This window comes from Chrysochloris asiatica, unplaced genomic scaffold, assembly GCF_000296735.1.
Source record: "Chrysochloris asiatica unplaced genomic scaffold, ChrAsi1.0 scaffold00051, whole genome shotgun sequence".
Taxonomy (NCBI): domain Eukaryota; kingdom Metazoa; phylum Chordata; class Mammalia; order Afrosoricida; family Chrysochloridae; genus Chrysochloris; species Chrysochloris asiatica.
The window spans coordinates 6,307,528-6,328,960 of NW_006408569.1; the positions used below are offsets into that span (position 1 = coordinate 6,307,528).

The window sequence follows — 21,433 nt, forward strand, 5'->3', positions numbered from 1 at the left end:
GCCCGCCCTGCCGCAGGCGCCCGCCCCAGCCGCCGCCTCAGGGACGTGTGTTTCCAGTGCAGTTTCCCCTTTCGCTCGCTGGTCGCCGCGCAGGTCTCGGCCGGCTCGCGCCCCTTCGTCGGGCGCCCAGCCGCCCTCCCTCGGCCGGGACCCCGCGCCCTGCGCCCCCACCCGAGCCCTGTTCCCGCGCCGCTACTCGCTCACCTGGTGTTCGCAGCGCGCCCTCCAACTTGCCATCGGCGGCGCGGCGCGGCGCGGGGCACCAGCTGGCTCGTCCGGACCAGCGCCGGCGCCGAGGTGAGTCACGGGCGCGGGGCGGGCGGGCGATGACGGTAGCCCCGGCGGCCGCGGGGACCGACCGACCCGGCGCCGCGCGCGCAACTTCCACTTCTCTTTTCGCTGGCACCACTGGCCCTGCCCGACTTCCTAGGGCAGCGGGCGGCCCGGCCGGGAAGGACACCCGCGTCGCGGCCCCGGGATCGGGGAGGGAACCCCGGCCACCGATCTTGGCTGTAAGCCACCAGTGGCTTCAGGTACGTCGATGGCGCCGGCTCTTGGAGCCTTTGGGGACCTGGAAGAGTTTGCCGGCGGGCAGGCGGGTGGGCGCCAGGGGCCCTAGTATGGAGCGGCTGGGGCCCAGGGACGGGTGGGGGCGACGCGGCGGGGATAGTCTGCTCTAGCCTAGATCACCACGAGCTCCTGCCCGGGAGTCAGATGTGAACTCGGCTTCCTGAGATGGGTGTGGGACAGTTTCCCCGCGCCCCGGGCAGCCCGTGGAGGGGGGAGGGGTTCCGTGACCGGGCCGATGGTGACGGGGACCTTCAGAAGGCTCGATGCTCGAGGGCAGTGATGGGACTGTTAGACTGAGCAGACGGCTCCTAGGGGTTTGGGGGGCAGGTGCTTTGGGGTTAAAGAAAAGTAGAGAAAAAAACTTATGACTTGGATCATTGGATCGCCAAAATAGAGACCTCTTGGCAGGGGCCAGAGTTTCGTGTGAGCCAGCCACAGGCTTCCCGCTCCGGCGTTCCCGCTCTCCCGGCTTCCCCCGCCTCTCTGTTCCCTCCCTGCCGTCGCCAAGGGGACTCCGCAGCCGCCTCAAAGAGCGGGGGTCCCCTGCCGCCAGCGCCTGGCTTTCGGGGGGATTGCTCAGCCATAGCCACTCAACCACACCCTTCTGCCCTCTCCTCACGACTCTGCCGGGATCTGGCCTTTCTGACCAGAGTCGCCTCCTGACCCCTTGGCACCCGGGCCGAGTGCGGTTCTGGGGTTGCCTACCCCCTCCTCACCACACCCCAGCCCAGGGATTTGATTTGATGGCCTTTTGATTCCTGCCCCTCATCCCTCTTTCCGAGATAGAGGCCTGTCTGGTCTTGCAGCTTCTTTAGGTTAATGTTTGACAGTTCATTGTAGCTAATCATTTTAATTAGCTCTTAAAGTGGGGAGGAACAGTTAACCTTGGACTTCTCGATTTGGGCCTGGTGGGGCCTCAAATGGGAGGGGTGCTGGGGAGGTAGGAGCGGAAGTGAGGTCACCACCCTGAGGGCCTGAGCCACTACTGCTCCGCTCTCGGGCCCCAACAGCTGGCGGGCACGCCCATCGGGGCTTTACCCCCTGTGAGCTGACCCCGGGTTTGAGTGCCAGGCTGGGGGTGGGTAAGGAAGGAAACGATCCGGCTCTCCCCATTGGGGAGACAGGACACTCTGGCACTGAAAATGCCCAGGGAACACGTATGCTTAGCAAGAATGCAACTCCCCCCCCACTCAATAGTTACACAGGGTTTGACCAGTTACAAAGTGCTTCCTCAACCATTCATTCCGCGGACCCCATGCAGAAGCGCTGGGACGGAGCTGTCTTGAGTTAAAGTGCGGATTATCAGGGAGAACTTCCTATCCCAGTCTGTGGGGGAAGAGGTTGCCATGCCCGTGGTTGTCTCTAGTGCTGGGTTCAAAGCCTGGGATGTCTTGGGGTGGGGGTGGGGGGCGTCGAGCAGGCTCCACGTTGCCACTCTCACCCAGCCTCTCGCTGTGAACCGAAGGAGTGGCTTGTTTGCAACTCTTCCTGGCAGTCTTCCCACTGCTGCACTGTGTTTGCTCGTGGTTGGTTTGGAAGGGACTGGCGCCCACCCCTGGTCAAGCTGGGGGCCCCAAATCCACCCTTCTCCTGTCGAACTTTAAGTGGTGATACAGTAGCTTCTGTCCCCTCTGCCGTGTCTTGGGATCTAAAGTGAGAGGTCTGTCACTGGTGGGCCTCATTGATGGGCTATACCAAATGCCCCCTAGCTTGCAAAATCCAGGGCATTTCCTCCCCCAAGAGACCCAGCCAGAAGCTGGCTGAGATGCTTGCTTTCCCAGGAAAACCCCAGCTCCTAAACTTGGCCTGAGCTTGGCCTTGGCTCTCTCCATACAAACACATCTCACTGTCACCACCAGTGTATTTATTTTGCCTTCTGCACTGGATGGTGGGTGTTTAACTCCAGCTCTTACTGACTCGATCCCAGTCAACTGTATGCCTCAGTTTCCTCATCTGTCCAATAAGACCTACCTGGCAAAGCTGTGATGAGGGTCCAGAAATCCAAAAGCCAACCCACTGATGTTGCCTTGATCCTTACTTATAGTAGAACTGCCCCATAGGATTTCCGAGACTGTAAATCTTTACAGATAAGTGTCCAGTGGGCTCGAACCACAGATCTTGTCGTTAGCAGTCCAACGCCCAACCTACAACACTCTCTACTTTCATCCTTGTTGTTCCGACTTATCTTGACCCTATATAGAGTTTCTGAGGAGTGACTGGTGGGTTTGAATTGCCGACCTTTTGGTTCAAACAGACCTTGATGTCCAGTGCTTATCCTATAGCGCCACACCAGGACTCCTTTTGTTGTTGTTAAGTGCTGTCGAGCCAGTTCCAACTCATAGCGACCCTGTATAGGGTTTCTGAGGAGTGGCTGGTGAATTTGAATCGCTAACTTTATAGTTCAAACTGACCTTATGGCTGAGTGCTTATTCTGGGCCTCATAGTAAGCATGAACTTGCATTATGATACAGTCTAAAACTCAGCTTCCATTCAGCTCAGCAAACATTTACTGAGATCCAGTCCAGCACTGGTCATCAGTCAAGTAGGAGTATGAAGAAGACAGCGCCTGCCTTCCCCTTCTTGTGTGGGCTGGACTGAGGCGGGTGGGCGGTATGGGAGGGGGCCAGGAAAAGTGATAATAAAAACAATAATGCAAACCCAGGCTAAAGTCTTCAAGTCAATGCTAGGAGCCAGGCACCCGGACTTGAAGGGTTCTCCTTGGTCCAGGAGCCTGGCCAGGTTCTGTGAGATGGGGGAACGAGACGGACAGGGAGACTTGGCCCCTGAAGGTAAACAGTCTTTCCTGTGATTTGTTGGCATTATTAGGGCCACCTCCAAACATTCCTATACCCCCTTGGAGTAGCCCTATGCCTACTTGTCACCTGCAGCCTCTTGGGGTCCCCCACGGAACCTTCTCTCCCCAAGCTAGAGCCTGACCTATAACCCCAACCTGGGTTTGCTGAGCTTGCCTGGATTCTAGGCTACAAAGAGGTTTCTGGTTTCATTGTCAATTTCTTTCCTTTGTGGTTCTCAGACTGAAAACTAGTCCTGCAGGGGAGACAGAAAACTCATCTGAGGTGCCCAGAATCCCATGGGCACTTTCCTAGGGGTCAAGGGCTTTTTTCATCAACACCAACCTTCCCGTACCTCTCCGGCCGCTGAGCCTCCTAGGGTCTGTAATAGCTAATGCCCTATAGCTTGGGCCCCAGCGCTGGTTGCCAAGAAACTGCTGGTCGGGGTGCTTGTGAGGGCTCTAACCTCACAGAGACTGCTGGGCTTCAATTCCATGGACATTTATTAATACCTACTGTGTGCCCAACCTGTGTGAAGCTCTGTGTGTGTGTGTATGTGTGTGTGTAGGGGGATGACTAAGACACAGAAACAGAGGCGAGGACAAGCTGCCAGGCCGGTGGCTGGCCAGGTGCTAATTGTGCTCCTTGGAGCAGAGGCCAGAGATGGTTGGGACTTGGAGGTCAGTGGCAACTGGAGGAGGGAGGGAGAGAGAGAGGGAGGGCTTTGTGAGGCACTTGGGGGCTTGAGCTAGACCTTGAAGGGGGGCGGGCAGTGGCGACGTGGGGGGAGACTTAGTTAAGCAGAAAGGGGAGAAAGGGTCCCTTTCTCTCTATTCCCTGGCCACCAACTGACCTTCGAAGGCCGAATAATTGTTTGGCAAATTCATGTCACATAAAAGACCAGACCAGTGAGTGTGGGTGGCTCGTTGTACACCCCGATCTCTACTTCAGGAGATGCAAAGTGGCTGACCCAGACACTCAACACTCCGTAGATTGACAAGACACAAAGGGGTGGTCAGACTTTTCTGCCACCCAAGCTGAGGGGATTTCAAGTTGAAACCCCACCCCCTCAGTATAGGCCCTGGGAAGGAGGGAAGGGAGGTGGTGGTGGTGGTGGGAATGTCTGGGACCAAAGGGACAGGGAAGCTGACAAACCACAGGTGTCCATGGTAGGTATGGGCTGGCTTGTGTCCTACATTTCCCCAGGGCTCTAGGAATTTTCTGGAAGCCCAGAGGTTCAAGTAGAGGACAACACTTTTCATAATTGTTCCCCCCTCAGCTAGCTGGGAGCTTAAAGATCTAGAAGGTCCCACTTGTTCCTGCCTGGACCACCCTGACGAGGGCAAGGACTAACCATATACTTGTTCAGTTGCTTTTGTGTCTTCCTCAGTGAATGGAGCATGGCCAGGTGTGGAGAGGGATGTGGCTGTTGTTGGCTTTGATTGGATAAAAGCACACACACACACACACACACACACACCTCATAATTTCTCATCTCCCATTGCCCTCTCGCCGAGCCTCCTCCTCAGCACATTTCAACGCTACAGGCACATACCAGAATACCCTGACTCTTTGGTTGGGAAATTGAGTCCCCAGATGAATTTCTTGGCAGAAAGATCCTACCCAGTCTTCCCCCTGGGTGAGGAGGAGCGTCAAGCAGTAGAGACAGAGTCTCTCACACAGGAAGGGTCTATAAGGGAAAGCACTGGAAAATTTCTCAGAGAGACTTAACAAGAAGCAAGAGGTTAAAGCAGCTTGCCCACGTTGAGCAAGCTTGACCTTGAATGACCCCCCCCCTCTTGGTGGACCATTTTCTTGCCCCAATGTTGACTTCACCTGCTTTCCTGGAGCTTTTTTTCCTATTCCTTCACAAGAAGTGATATTGATGACTGAAGGAAGAGCACAGGCTCTTTGAGTTCATATCCCAAGATGCATCACTTCCTGCCTGTGTGACTGTGGGCTATTACATAACCTCTCTGGGTCACAGTGCCCACCTCACAGGGTTGGAGTGAGGAGTAAATAAAAAAATTCATGTCGAGCACTCCGCATAGCAACCACCCAGTATGTATGTATTAGCAGTTACTATTCCTGTGACAGTTGTTATTATTTTGCCTCCACATACCCTTGACTTTGCCACGACCCTAGGATAGTGCTGGCAAGGCACACTACGTGCCTTCCTGAAACCAAGAATTAGCTTTTGGTGAATGCTGCCCTTGCACAGGATAAGATGGGAGAGCTGTGTGTGTGTGTAATATATGGTCCTTCTGAGTGGCAGGCAATGTGACAGTCAACAGTGAATCTGAAGTCTTTTAACATTTTTATGAGCATTTTATGAGCACCTTTATCTCCTCGCCATTTTCATCTTGAGTATCATTTTCCACAGACATAAGAGTAAGTCCCTTTGAGAACACTAACATTCTACCCTTGGGAACTATTTAGCGACCATCAGTTCATTATTGACCTACTGAGTATAGAATTCTGGGGACTGACAAGACTCTGCTCCCTTTCTCCCTGCTTTCCCTGGAACAGATGACGGGTCAGTTTGGGTCCAATGCCCAGAAGTCTTGGGTTGGGCCTGGGGCACCATTGTGACCCAGAAGAATTTCCATTCCAAAGACCCACCAGATATTAACTTGGAGGTTCCATCTGCTATTGTGTTTGCTTGAGGCCCGGTGGCCACCCACAGGAGTAGACAGCCCAAGATAAACTGGACCACCCCTGAGCACAGTGCTCCATACAGTCCCTTAGTCCCAGTTTATCAGATTAGTTAGAACTGCTAGGCCTGGGGGGATGGGAGGGTGGGCAATTACTCTTAACCTCCCCAAATTCCTGATGGTCTGATAGCAAGGAGGTACTTAGACATAGTCTTAGGAGATAATCTGTCTTTTCCCCCATAATGCCCCCTGAGGATAAGAGAGGCTAGTTCAGCTCTGCTGAGTCTGTGAGAATCCATGCCCAGAAAACACCTGTCTCATTAGGGACCACTTTATTGGCGCCACTCTGAGCCTAAAAAAACACAGTAGGCCCAGCTCCTTGATCTGAAGAATCTAAACCCAGTTCTAGACTCTAGTAATCCACCTGCACTTAGCCCCGTAGCAGGCGAGAGCTGACCTGACAACCAGCCCAGGGCACTTAATGCTTGTAGATGGGTGGTGTCGATGGGTTTGTAGATGAGTCCAATGACCTGGCTAGAGAAATATCATTGTTCCCCTTCAGCACAATTGGGGAAGGCTTCCTGAAGGGTTGAGGGCAGATGACCTTTCAAAAGAGGAAAGAGAGATTATTGGCTGTGCTATAGGGGCATTCCAGGATAGGTGGGACAATGCCGTTGACATGAGAGTGAGTAAAAGAACAATACAAGCCCATTAGACTTAGCCCACGCAATAAGTTCCAAGGCTTAGTTAGACCTTGACTTTGTTGTTGGCACAAAGGAATGTGTTTACTAGGCGAGTGTGGATGTTCATAGCTTCTTTTATCTTAACATTTTTAGGTGCGTCTCTTACACACAAAATATAACATTGTGCTTAATGTTTTTTAGGATTTCATAGGGTTCTTATGAAGGAGCCCTGGTAGCGTAGTGGTTACAAGTCAGGCTGCTAATCTCACGGTCAGCAGTTCTAAACTACCAGCCGTTCCACGGGAGAAAGATGAGGCTTTCTGCTCCTGTAAAGATTTACAGCCTCAGACACTGTATACAGGGTTGCTGTGAGTCAGAACCGACTCCACGGCGCATAACCACCATCACCACCACCAGGGTTGTTATGAGGATTTACTACATAGTATGTAGTTTCTTGCTATTGCATAACAATAGTGATAGCACTGCCTTCGAGTGAGCTATAGGGACAGAGTAGAACTGCTCTCTAGGGTTTCCAAGGCTGTAAATCTTGATGGAAGCAGATTGTCTCATGTTTCTCCCTTGGAGCAGCTGGTGGATTGGAACTGCCAGCCTCTAGGTTAGCAGTCCAACGCTAAACCAATGTGCCACTAGGGGTCTTAATATGACATTGTTGTTGTGTGCTGCTGAGTTGGTTCTGATTCATAGCCACCCTTTGTAGGGTTTCTGAGACTAATAGTGCCTGATGGGTTTGAACTGCTGACCTTGTGGTTAGCAGTCCAGTGCTTATCCTACAGCATCATACCAGGGCTCAGTATTGGTGTGTGTTGTTGTTAAGTGCCACTGAGTCGGTTCCGACCCATAGCGACCCTGTACAGGGTTTCCGAGGGTGTAAATCTTTACGGGAGTAGAAAACCTCATCTTTCTCCCGCAGAGTGGCTGGTAGTTTCGAACCGCTGACCTTAAGGCTCGCAGCCCGATTCGTAACCACTATGCTACCAGAGCTCCACTATATAATAAAATTGAAGTCCTGGTGTGGTGCTGTAAGATAACCACTGAACTGCTAAGCACAAGGTCAGTGGTTCAAACCTATCAGCCGTTCCTCAGAAATCCTATACAGAGTCAGAACTGACTCAACGTCACTTAACAATAACAACATGTAATAAAATTGGAGTCCTGATGTGGCGCTGTAGGATAAGCACTAGACTGCTAACCACAGGTCGGCAGTTCAAACCCATCAGCTGCTCCTTGGAAACCCTGTACAGGGTCGCTATGAGTCAGAACTGACTCAACGACAGTTAACAACAATGACATATAATAAAATTACATGCTGAGGGTCAGCTGCCATTGGTACTGTTATTTTTACCCAATCTGGGGTCTTTCTTTCTATTTAACAGCTTTACTGAGGTAAAAATGACATACAATATACCACAAATACTTAAAGTATATATTATTTGAGAATTATTTACATATGTATACATCCATGAATGGAGTCCTAGTGTGGCGCTGCAGGTCGGTTTCAACCACAAGGTCATTGGTTCAAACCCACCAGCCGCTCCTCGGAGACCCCAGACAGGGTCTCTATGAGTCGGAACCAACAACATACATTCATGCAACCATTGCAGCAATCCAGATAGTAAACATATGCATCACCCCCAAAAGTTTCCTCGTGCTGATTTGTAATCCCTCCTTCTCATCCCCGGGTGACCACTGATTTGTTTTCTGCCACTATACATTGGTTAGTATTTTCTAGAGTTTTATAGAAATTGAATCATCTCTCTCTCTCTCTCTCTCTCTCTCTCTCTCTCTAGTATTACTCTGATTTGGCCTGGCTTCTTTCACTCATCATACTTATTTTAAGATTCATTCATGTTGCTGTATATAACAGTATTTCATTCCTTTTTATCGCTGAGTAGCATTTCATCAGTTAACAGGGATTGGTGGGTTTCCTCCCCCCCACCCCCACTCTGGTTTTGGCTATTACAGACAAAGGTGCTATAAACATTGGTAGATGAATCTCTCTATGAACATATATTTCCTTTTTTTCTTTGTAAAATACCTAGGAGTGGAATGGCTGTATCATGTAGTAGCTGTGTGTTCAATTTTTAAAGAAACTGACAAACTGTTGTCCAAAAAGGTTTTGCCATTTTACCTTCCCACCAATGGTGTATGTAAATTGCAGCTGCTCTATATCCTCACCAATGCTTGGTTGGTATGGTCAGTCTTTTTAATTTTAGCCAGCCTAGTAGTTGTGAAAGGAGGTCTGGTAGCGTGGTGGTTACAAATTGGCTGCGAGCCGCAAGGTCAACAGTTCAAAACTACCAGCTGTTCCGAGGGAGAAAGATGAGGCTTTCTGCACCCGTAAAGATTTACAACCTCGGAAACCCTGTACAGGGTCGCTATGAGTCGGAACCGACTCGACGGCACACAGCCACCAGTAGTTGTGAAGTAGTATCTCATTGATAAAAAGTTCCAGATGCTGAACATTTTTTCATGTTATTTGTTCTTATATGTCACTTATATATATTCTTTGCTGAAGTGGATGTTCAAATCTTTGTCTATTTTTAAACTGATTTGTTTGTTTTCCTGTACTTGAGGGTTTTTTTTTCCTTCTATTTTTAAAAAAGCATTTTTCTTGTGAATTGACCGAAGGTTTATAGACTAGATCATCAGTTTTGCATTCATCACAACATACACTTTGCTTCATGACAATGATTGTAATTCCTTGCATGTACCATCCATCAGTTAACAGTATGTAAGAGTTCAAGTGAATAGAAGTAAATACTGTATTTGAGTTCTGAGAACGCTTTATATACTCTGGACACAAGACCTTTATCAGATACATGTTTTGTAAAGATATTTTCTCCTATTATATGACTTGCCTTTCGTTCTCTTCACAGTGCCTTTTGAAGAGCAAGAGATTCTAATTTTAATGCAGTTCAATTAACCATTTCTCCCTTTTGCCGATCATGCTTTTGGTGTTATATCTAAGAAACCTTAATCTAGCCCTAAATCATAAATAAAATATCTCATGTTTTCTTGTAGAAGTTCTGAAGTTTTAGGTTTATATTTAGGTCTATGATATAAGGTTGGTGGTTCAAGCTCACCAGTCGCTCCTCGGAAACCCTATACAGGGTTGCTATGAGTCGGAACCGACTCGACGGCACTTAACAACAACACTGAAACATTTTAAGTTAATTTTTGTATACGGTAAGAGGTATGGATACTAATGATTATTTTTATAAGGACATCCAATTGCTCCAGCACCATCTGTTTAAAAGCCTATCCTTGGTCAACCACAGTTCCTTTGTACCTTTGTAAAAATTTCTGGACTCTATATTGTGTTCCATTAAATTGCTTGTGTGTAACCAAAACCACATCGTTTTGATTACTGTAGCATTGTAGTAGTTCTTGGGGTCAGGTAGTATTAGCCCTCTAACTTTGTTCTTCCTTTCCAAGGTTTTGTTTTGTTTGTTTGCTATTTGCAGTTCCATATGAAATTTAGAATTAGATTGTCGATGTCACTTTCTCATACTAGAATTTACTCTATTTACACTAATTGCTGTAACACGTATGTTTTTACTTGCTTTTGTAATAATGGTTATCCTTGATGTCATTTTGTTGTTGGTGATCCCATTGAGTTGGTACTGACTCATAATGACCCCATGCACAACAGAATGAAACCCTGCCCGGTCCTGCTTCATCCTCACAATCGTTGCTACACCTGAGCACATTGATGCTGCCACTGTGCCAATCCATCTTGTTGTGGGTCTTCCTCTTTTTCTCCGATCTTCTACTTTGCCAAACATGATTTCCTTCTCCAGGGACTGGCCGCTCCTAATAATATGTCTGAAGTATGAGAAACGATGTCATTTTAGAAGATACTTATCTTCTTTAAACAAGCCCAAAGAATTCCTTAAGTTTACAACCTATAGATGCCAGTCATTTGCCTCTTCAGCCTGTACTGTCTAAACAAGAGGCTTCTTTAAAAAGTGTGTCTTCGTGTAGCTGCCCTCATACCCCATTCTCTTGAAATATTTTATTTCTCTAGAGCTGGTCCAGCATCATGAAATCTTTCCCGAGGGTCCAGTGAGCAGACCGGCACCTAGTATTCCCAGTATGGAAACATTGTGGTTTTATACAAAGAGAGAATACTTTGATGGTGACCTGATCATCAACCATCTTCTTTTTTTTATTATCTTTTGAAGTTTTATTGTGAATTATGTGATAGTTTACATGGGAGAACATCAGTTTTACATTCACCCTATCGTATATTGTTTCATTGCCATTGCCATGGTTACAATCCCCTCCATGCATCATCAACCAACCAAAGGGTATACCCTGCAAGCCTGCTCCCTCGTCATCAGCACACAACCCCTCTTCCTCCCTGGATCCAGAGTCCCCAGCTGCTCCATCTCTCCACATCATCATCTCTGCTTCCATCTCGGGAACCATTTTCTTGACACGGGTTGGAACAAATAGATGCTTGGAGAAAGAGAGGAAAAGTAATTTTGGGACCCTGGAGATCTTTGTTCCCTAACTGTACTCCACCCCCACCTTAAGACTATAGCCCCAAGATCTATGAGACCTGTGGCCTCTTTTCTAGAAAGCTCATGCAGGTTGAGACTTTACATGGATTTAATTCATGTATGCCTAGACCTATGTTAGAGTCAGGACAAGATGAATTAGGCCTTTATTCCCTGGGTTTTACTGCCTGGTGGGGAAACAAGACGTATATCTACATGAAATGATTAAAGAGCATTTTAAGACTATATGGAATTAAGAGGTCATCTGTAGCGTAGCAGTTAAGAATCTGGCTGGGAGTCTCAAAGTCAGCAGTTCGAAACTACCAGCTGCGGGAGAAAGAGGAGGCTTTCTGCTCCCGTAAAGATTTACAGCCTTGGAAACCCTGTACAGGATCCCTATGAGTCGGATCCGACTCCACGGTACTTAACTAAAACTTTAAAACTTGTAGAATTTAGGGGCTAAGAGCACTTAAAAAAAAGGGGCCATGGGTGAGTTATAGATAGCTATTAGGGCATAACCAGCTCATCGGGTTGAGGGACTTGATTGGGACCCTGCTGGAGAGGCAGTATTTGATTCGTTGAAAAGGAACAACAAACTCATAGCAGGCCTGAGAAAATCCATGAAGGAGCCTAGAATGTTCCCTCAGGAGATCATGAAGAGACCACTGGGCTTGAAGCCAGGCTTGAGCTGGCAAATTATGGGAAATAAGGGTAAGTAAGTAGGTAAGGTGGGGTCAGATTGTGAAGGCCCTTTGGAAACCAAGCAGATGGTATGGACTAGAAGGCTCTGCTGAGGACAGCTGGTGTGGCCATAGGACCTAAATGTGTGCCCAGAGGCTGAGGGAGGAGCTAGGCAGAGGCCAGGCCAAGATCAGAGCCTCGTCTTCTCAATCCCAGTCAATTGGGCTTTCTGTTGTACTGGACCTAGCTTTTAGCGTTCCAAAGGACTTTCCCATTCACTCCACGTACGTTCCTAACAGAGACCACAGGCAGGGGAAGTAAGTAGGCGGTGAAGGCCAGCTCACCCCATGTCCAAGAATGACAGGAGGCAGAATCACAGAGAAGCGCTCCAAAGTTCACCTACCCACTGGTGGGCTTGCCCCAGAGCCACTGTTAGGTTATAGTTTGGTAGCTCCAGATGGCCTCTTAAAATGCAAATGTGTTGAAAGAGGTGACACATTAACCTAATATCAGTTCTTAGCTCATTCATACATAAAATGGCTATATGTTTTTTCTAAGAGGTGAAAGAGCAGATTCCTGGGAATGGGGTGGTGGCCAGAAAGTTTTGATAGAAAGGAGACACATGCAGGCCTGACAGTTACTAGGGTCATTTAGAGCTCTGGGTAGTCAGTGGGGGAAGGGAAGCCTCAGGCTGTGAGAGTCATGTGACATAGCATGCCTGTGGTTGCATAGCCCATTAATGGAGACTTTGCCTGAGCAGTTTTTACAAACTTTCCCACCCAAATGCCCCAAACCATTGAGTTGTATCCTAGAGGCCTAGAAGGGCGTAAACGGTTGTTGTCCGGCTGATTCTGACTTCTGGCGCCCTTGTGTATGTCAGAGGAGAACTGTGCTCCATGGGGTTTCCGGGGGCTGGATTTTTGGAAGGAGAGCACCAGGCCTTTCTTGTGAGGGACTTCCAGGGAGACGCCAATCTTTCGGTTAGCAACTGAACCTCTTAACTGTTTGCACCCCCCAGGGACTCCTAGAAAGATATAACCCAAACCCATCGATTCTATTCCAACTCATACTGATACTACTCTTAGTGACACTGTAGGGTTTCCTAGTGTGACACTATAGGATAGGACAAGCACTGGACGGCTAACCACAAGATCAGTGGTTCAAACCCACCAGCTGCTCCTCAGAAACCCTGTACAGAGTTGCTATGAGTCAGAACTGACTGGACAGCACTTAACAACAACAACAATATGTAAAATTTCGCAGGCTGTAAATCTTTCTGGGAGCAGAAAATCTCCTCTTTCTCTTGGGGAGTGGTTGGCCACTCCATATAGTGTTGTGTGCTAAGTGCAAATCATACAACCTAGCACCCAAAATAGGAGCTCTGGTAGCGTAGTGGTTACAAATTGGGCTGCTAACCTAAAGGTCAGCAGTTCGAAACTACCAGCCGTTCTGCAGGAGAAAGATGAGGCTTTCTGCTCCTGTAAAGATTTCCAGCCTCGGAAACCCCGTACAGGGTGGCTATGGGTCGGAACCGACTCCACGGCACATTACCACCACCACCTTAAGTACTAGTGGTAGTTTCTTAAAATATATATTGTGATTTCTCATTGAACAAAATGGAACCCCCTGGAAGACGGATCAGGCTGAGCCTGTGGTTTAGACTTCTAGATTGGGGCTTGGCTAGCATTAGCAAGCAGGCCCTGTGTCTAGGGGATCCTGGGCAGGTCAGAAAGTGACCTTTTAGGATCTTAGCCCGAAGTATAGTATGTTCATTTGCTTGCGGTCCCCATCTCTGTCCCCCTTTTTTGGTTCAGATCTAGTTCATAGAAAAATCTAGGCCTTTATGTTAGGGGGGAGAGTTGTTTGACTTGCTCTGAGCCTTTGCATGGGTGAGCAGATCTCAGGGTGAGATGGAGACAGTTTGGGAACCAGGAGGCTCTGAAGTTTGGGTATGGATTGGCCAAAGTGGGGCCCCAGGATGTCTGTTTCAACTCCTCCACCCCACTTAGCCACATCCCCTCATTCAGCTGCATCTTTAACTTGGAGCGTGTATGTTCTTCAGTTTACCCTTATTCATCTCCTGGTGGTTGGGGATAGAAGATCTACCAAGCAAGTGTGTCCCCATAGCCTGCAGAGATGACAGTTTCACAAGAACACATGCCCTCCTCAGATTGGGCCAGCTGGATAAAGCACTATGACTATTCAGGTTTCACTCTGACAGGCAGGGCCCCAAGCATTCAGAACCTGTGCCAGGCAGCAGGTCTTTGTCCACACCCTCTGCCTTCCAGGGGCACGGAGAGGGTGCCTGTAGTGACGACACCAGAACAGGTAGGGCCCTGGGCAAGCTGTCTGGGCTGGGTGGGGCGGGGCAGCCGCTGGGTGAGGCCCAGATTCCCCAGGCTGATAAGACAGCCTGTAAACACCCAGCAAGGGGAGGGGGCATAGGGCAGGCCACCAGATGGTGAGGGGGGTGAGGGCAACCAGAGCCCAGGCCTCGCTATAGGAAGCAGGGCTTGATGTGGAAACATCCTGCCTAGTGGGGGCTAGACCAGTGGTCACCAGAGTTCACTCCCTCCATCATGGAGGCAAGTTCAAGCCCAAGGTGGCCAAGAACCTGGTTCCTCCAAAGAGTCTCTATTCTGAGTTGCTCCCGACCCAGGAATACTGGTGGGAAGTCAGGACCAAGCTCCCTATCTCCTCCTCATGCCGATGCTCATAGTCTGAAAGGAGTGGACTCTCCTGGGGAAATCCTCTTCATCCTTTGTCACCATCACTGCGGAGCATTGATTCCAACATCAGGTGTCTGGTGTGGAAGGCTTCTGGCAGCATTCCAAGAAGCCCCTCATATTCCACATGCGATTCTTCTCTGGACCCAGTGGTGGAGCCAGCAGAGCCTTTAGTGAGGGAGCAGCAAACTCATTCACTTCACTTAACACATGGGGCAACTGAGACCCTGAGAGGAACGGGAACCTAGGGTCATGCTAATGACTGACTTGAAATAAAGACCCCTGTCCTAGAGCATTTCCCACTGCAGGATAACGTGCTGGACCACAAGGTCGAACTCACCGGTTGCTCCTCAGAAACCCTATCCAGGGTTGCTGTGAGTCAGAACCGACTCAATGGCACTTAACAGCAACAACCGTGTTGCTTATGAGGCAATGGTAGAATGCTCACCTTCCATACTGGGGGCATTCCCAGCTAATGCACCTCATGTGCAATCTTCACCTGTCTGTCAGAGGAAGCTTGCATTTGCAATTGATGTTGAACAGGTTTCAGTGGCACTTTTGGAGTAAGAGAGACTAGGAAGAAAGGCCTGGAAATCCGCCAATGAAAGCTCTATGAATCACAACAGTCAATTCACAATGGATCATGGAGATGATGCGCAGGGTTGTCATGAGTCAGGGACTGACTCCACATTAGGCGGCTTTAGGTCCAGCCCAAATCCCCAAATCCTCATGCATGGTCTGGGCCTGCTTTGCTCACTTACCAGACCTTGGTCGCTATCCTTGCATAGGGTTATGGCGAGCCTGGTAGGCACAGAGCCTCAGAGTTATAAAGCAGAGTCATAAAGCTCAACTTGTGTGGGGCCTGGAGTAAGCTGTTGCCCTTCTCTGGGCTTCGGTTGTTTTTGTTTTGTTTTGTTTCGTTTTAAATAACAGCTTTATTGAGATATGTTCCACATACCATACAATTCACCCATTTCAAGTGTACAATTCAGTGGTTTTTAGACTATTCATAGAGTCGTGCAGTCATGGCCAGAAAGAAACCCTGTACCCAGGAGCAACCACTCCCCATGTCCCTCTAACCCCCAGGGCCTCCGTTTTGAAGAGAAATTTGCTATGAAATTGTCTTGGAAAGAAAACAGTAATGTTTTAGGCAGATGCTTGCAATGTTGTTTAGGTCAGCTTACTGGAAACTTAGATACTTAAAGACCCTACCACCGAGAAGAATTGGGTGGGCCCGGTGATCAAGCCCTTGGCTATTGGCCTGGCACATATAAGGTGCTTAGGACGAACTTTCCATAAATATTTGAATAAACACATGAACCAACACCCCAAGATAACCAGACTTACATTATGTGTAAGCTGAGAGTAAGTGTAGATTTATGGGGCAGGGACCAACGCCATGGCTGCTCCAGGTCCCGGATCAGACTAGGAGGAACTCTGAAAAAACAGTCAGCTCCAAAAGTACAGGAATTGAGTCAGCCTCTCATATCAACAGAGCTGGAAGCCCCCCACTCCACAATACCCTTCCTCCACAACTGGCCACAAGAACTCCATTTTGTTGCCATGTTGGTGCATAGTTGACCCAAGACATTAAGGTTGACTTATCGAATCGGGCTGCGAACCGCAAGGTCAGTAATTCGAAACTACCAGCCGCTCCGCGGGAGAAAGATGAGGCTTTCTGCTCCCGTAAAGATTTACAGCCTCGGAAACCCTGTATGGGGTCGCTATGGGTCGGAACCGACTCGACGGCACTTAACAACAACAACAACATCTTAAGAAAAGAGCTTTGGTTGGGATTGAGGACACAGATCTGGGAAACTTCTGTCGAGGGCGGTATCATAGAGGGGCTGAGACGTCCAAGTTGGATGTTGACAGGAAGCCCTAAACTAGGGGTCATAGCAGATGATCTTCAGCCTAGGGCAGTTGGGGAAGAGATGGACTTTGAGGTCAAGGTCAGACAGACCTGGGTTTGAGTTCTGTCTCAAGACTGGGGTGGGGTGGGGTGTAGGGAGCAGGCTTAAAGAGTATATACCCTTTGGTTGGTTGATGGGGATTGGAACCATGGCAATGAAACGATATAAGATAGAATGAATGTAAAACTAATGTTCTCCCATGTAAACTACCACATAATTCACAATAAAACATTAAAAACAATGGAAATGCTGGAATAGAATTGTCATAATAGGTTTTAATGAAAACAAAGCTCAAAGAGTAGTCTTTGGAAATAAGCCTGGGTTCAAACCCTAGGTCTGCCACTTACTAACTACTTTGTAGGGAGGCTGTAAGAATTAAAGGAGCTAGATATAGATAAGGTATGTAAAGTGCCTGGCACGGCAGCAACCTCACAGCACGGATCCAATAGATACAAATCCCCGTCACCTTTCCTAAGCTTCACCCTGTGTCACCCAGTAAAATGTTCTCTTTGGCCCCTTTCCACTGAAGCAAGAGGAACAACTTAAAGTGATAGCAGAGGATGCAAAAGAAAAGCTTGCCCACATGAAAACAGGTACCCACGCCCTTGTCCCTCCCCCGACAAGACCCACATGCACTTACCCTGGGCTGGCAGTGATCTCAACTGCTTCTACCCCTCCACCCAGGCTGGATATGCTTTCCAAACACGTGCCACTAGCTTGGAGTTGGGCTGCAACCAAACCCTGACTCTGGGTTTGCTCTGCAGATGTAGGGAGGGGCTGGCAAGAACCCAGGTGCACATCCAGATGTTGTCTCTGAGGCTGCCTTGGCGTCCCTCACACCATCTGTGCAACCATATTTGCACCAACTTCGAGGGGTGGAGAAATAGGCTGGGGTTGTTCAGGCACTCCTTTGAGGGGAATGAGGCCCTGTCGCCAGGGAACCAGCCCCAATTTGTCCATGGGGCATAGAGGAAAAGAAGACAGGGAAACAAATGTAGGACTCTACTCTCTTGAGAGTGGCCTGGCAGGGCAGAGCTTTTGGTCAAAGGTGCAGAGCTGAGAGAGGTATCAAGACTAGATGTCCATCCATAGTTGTTCTCTAAGCTTCTCACACAGCTACTAGAACTTCATGGGACACTATCACCTAAGACAATTAGGTCCATTCACCACTAGATCTCCAACCCAGGCCTCAAGGCTTCTAGAATCATTATAGCCATGTCGTTCTGACCCATTGCCTTGGGAAGGTTTTGCAGAGCTGCTCACCTGTGCTAAGGATCCCTCTGGCACACAGCCCTACTGCCAGGAGCCCCACCTTGCAAGAGTGACTGGGAGGTACCTACAAACATGTGTCACCACACCACATCAGCAGCTGCTACCGAATAGGAGAGTTCTCTGACCCAGAAAAATGTCACTACCCTTGACCTACAAGTGATAGAATACTTTGCTTTTCACGGTTGCCTCTGTCCATTGGCGCCGAGGTTAAGCCCTCTGTGAAATTATGAAGTGAGATCAATTTCAGCGTCATCTTGCTTCAGCGCCTCCCTCCATCCCAAGCCACCCAGGGCCAGCCCCTACTGGACATTGCCCTCAGCCGCAGCATTTATATTCCTGTGTTTCATCCAACCTTGCCAAGGCCGGGCTCACTCTGCCATCCTAGGTGAGAACTAGGTACATTTCTACTCATCTGGTAACAGCCTGGATCTCCCTCCCAGGGAAGAAGACATCCCTGTCTGTATGCTCCCCCTCTGAGCATGAAGCAGGTTGTCTGTAGAAGAATTGTTGGGACATCCCCTTGTGTCTTGTGTCGACAGCTGTCTTCTCAGCCTTCCTGTGAGGGATCCTCTCCACTGGCCAGTCGGGCCCCTCCCCTCTCTGCACCTTCTGACCTGTGGTGGGCAGGGGTGGGGCTGGGAGGGCCAGCAGGCCCTGAAGGGGAAACTGCTGAAACCCCTGGGACAGGAAGTGGCAGAGAGGGGCTGTTTCCTCTGGCAGAGCAGGGGTGCGGTGAGAGCTGGCCCCATCCCCTGCCTGCTCGGCTGTTTGCTGTAGGCCCTGGGAGGTGAGAGACCACGTTTCCCCACCCCCAACTCAAAGGGGAGGCTTTTGCCCACTCCATCCCCCACCCGTGGACTTGTGGGGAGGCCCTTTCCGAGGAGGCCAGGCAGAAGAATTCAGTGCAAAGGGCAGGCAGGTCAGCAGAAGGGAAGGGAGGGGTGGGGCAGGTGAGTAGAGAGTGAGGGGGGCCCCCACAGTGGCAGGGGGAAACCACAGCTGGGCAGAGGAACCTTCTGTAGTCTTTTCCCCTTAGAGGAAGAGATCAAGGCTCTGCTGCCTCAAACTGTGTGAGCTGGAAAAGGCAACAGATTGTTGAATCTCTGAGTGACTGGGCTAGAAAGGGGGCCTTAGACCACCTAAGCCAACCTCCTTCTTGTGCAGATGAGGAAACTGGGGCCCATAAAGCGGAACTGACTTGCCCAAGGTCACATCATGAATCAGGGGCAGAGCCAGAGCCGAAGCTCAGATCGGCTAAGCCCAGACTAGGACTTTCTTTGTGCTTGTTGCCTCCTGGCATCCCCACTTCCAAGTGCTCTGTGACATTCTTCTCAGGAATGAGCTTGAATTCTTTCACACTATTTGTGTGTGTGTGAAGCCTTTAGTCCAGGAGTCAGCAAATTTCCTGTAAAGGGCCAGATAATAAAGGCTTTAGGCTTTTCGGGCCATCTGTTCTCTGTCGCAACTACTCTGCTCGACTTTTTGTAGCAAGAAAGCAACGTAGACGTTACTGAAATGAATATGTTCCAAGAACACTTTCTTTATGGAGACTGAACCGTGAGCTTCAGATCATTTTCATGTGTCTCAAAACTGTCTTCTTTGAATTTTTTTTTTAAACCATTTTCAAATGTAAAACCTTTGTATTTTCATGCTGTGAAAATTCTTAGCCCGTCAGTTGTATACAAACGGGGTGTGTATGCTAAATAAATTTGGCCTGAGGACCATAGTTTACTGACCCTTTAGTTTAAGAAGCCCAGTGCCATCAAGTCGATTCTGACTCATAACGAACGACCCTATGGGACAGACTGAGACTGTAAATGTTTAAGGGAGCAAGCCGACTACCTCATCTTTCTTTTGCAGAGCAGCTAGTGGGCTCCAACTGCCAACTTTTCTGTAAGCAGCCCAGTGCTTAACAGACTGTACCACCAGGGCTACAGTGTTAGGAGGAGGAACAAATATACCAATTGAGGAGGAAACAGGTAAGTCTTTGAAAAGGAGGCAACAGTTGTTTTAGACCTTGAAGGATGAGTGGGCATTAGCCCATAAAAATTGGAGACAGGTATATATATATATCAGACCTAGGGGACAGTGTGAACACAGCAGGTACGGCGAAGGAATTCACGATGAAAGTTGAGTATGTTCAACACATGGTAGCCTCATTGTTATTGGCCAGCCCAGGATCTTTGACTACTGCCTGGGGGTTCTCCCCAGAGGAAAGGGTTAGCTTTGTTGAGGATGCTGAGGGGAGGGGAAGGGTGGTCCGGGGAGTCATAGCGCCTAGCTGTGTGACCTTGAACAAGCCATTTTCCCTTCCTCAGGGACTTGGGTGATTGAGGTTGAATAATAAGAGGGGGCAGCAATCTTTCGGGTCCCTCGGAACTGTGAGATCCTGGGACTGTGATTCCAGGAGAGACTTCAGAAGTGTGTGAGTAGAAAGAAGGCAGTCCAGGCACTCGGCTCGAGAGGAACAGATCTGTGTGGTCCTCCCCATCTTATCCTTTCTTCTTCCTTTGCTTCCGTAGAAGGGATACTGGGGTTCAGACTGTGCGTGCCCCTCTGCCCTTTGCTTTTGTGGTCTGGGAAGTGGCCAGCGAGGGGAGGGGAGATTTGACAGGCTGGCGGCCCACCTACGTAGGGGAGTCCCAGAGCAGAGCAAGATCTTCCACATCAGTTTCTAGGACACATGCTGGTAGGGGCCTTGACAAAGAACACTGTTCCTTCAATAAAAGTTATCTGACTTAATATCCTGTTGGTGCCAAGTCACATACTACCCTAGCTTCTTAAAAAAAAAAAAAAACAACCCACTAATGAATTTAATTAGTCTTTGGGCAGTGTTCCTGTTCCCTCCCCCAGCAATGAAAGCAAGCAGGCCTTCCCGGGGGTGGATAGGCCAGAGACCAGAGATGGATGCCATTGGAAGTCACGGATCATTCAATGGGATTAGGGGATGTGCCAGGCCAGGCCTGTTCTTTTGGCCACTAAAGACTTGTGTAGGCCCCTCCTACCTTGCAGCCCCCACCCCAGACAAAAATGACTCTCTGGGCCCTCCCTCTCTGGCCCGCATTAATCCTGGGGTTTTTGAGATAATCCCAACTTCAAAATGCTCCAACTGAACTCACCTGCTTGCTGTATATGGCCTGCCTCAGTCATTATCTTGGAACATTCTAACAAGGAGAACAGACTACACAGCTTGGCGTCCCTACAGCTAATGTCTGATCCCAGTCTGCCAGGCTTTCTTCTCCTCCAGGATAGTTCTGGGACTCACCTCCTGGATTCCAGCTGCCTTACCAGGTCTTCTTCCATCTCCTCCATCCACCGATCCACTCACACCCCAGACCAAACTGATCTTCCTAAAGACCTACTTTCTTTATGTCCCTCCTTTGCTCGAGTACCTACAGTAGCTCCCAATTGCTTACCATGTAAAATTCAAAGTCCACTGCCTGGTGCATCTAGACCCTACTCACATATCCAAGTTATTTCTCAGACCTCCCTCATTTCCCAGTCATAAGTTCTGTCTCCCCTCTGCTTTCGTTTCATCCCATCATCTCTGTCTCTTCTATTTATCTCCTCATATGTAGGAGCTCTGGTAGCGTAGTGGTTACGAGTCGGGCTGCTAATC

General features: G+C 49.1%; 1 protein-coding gene across 1 annotated transcript in view; it reads left to right on the forward strand.

Annotated features, from left to right (window-relative positions):
- Positions 1–266: 266 nt before the first annotated feature.
- The window catches only part of ELF4 (E74-like factor 4 (ets domain transcription factor)), a 40,715-nt gene continuing 19,548 nt past the window's right edge, over positions 267–21,433 (forward strand). Inside the window, exon 1 of the mRNA XM_006862832.1 lies at positions 267–297. The gene's annotated coding sequence lies outside the window, so the exon portion shown is untranslated. The remainder of the gene's footprint in view (positions 298–21,433) is intronic.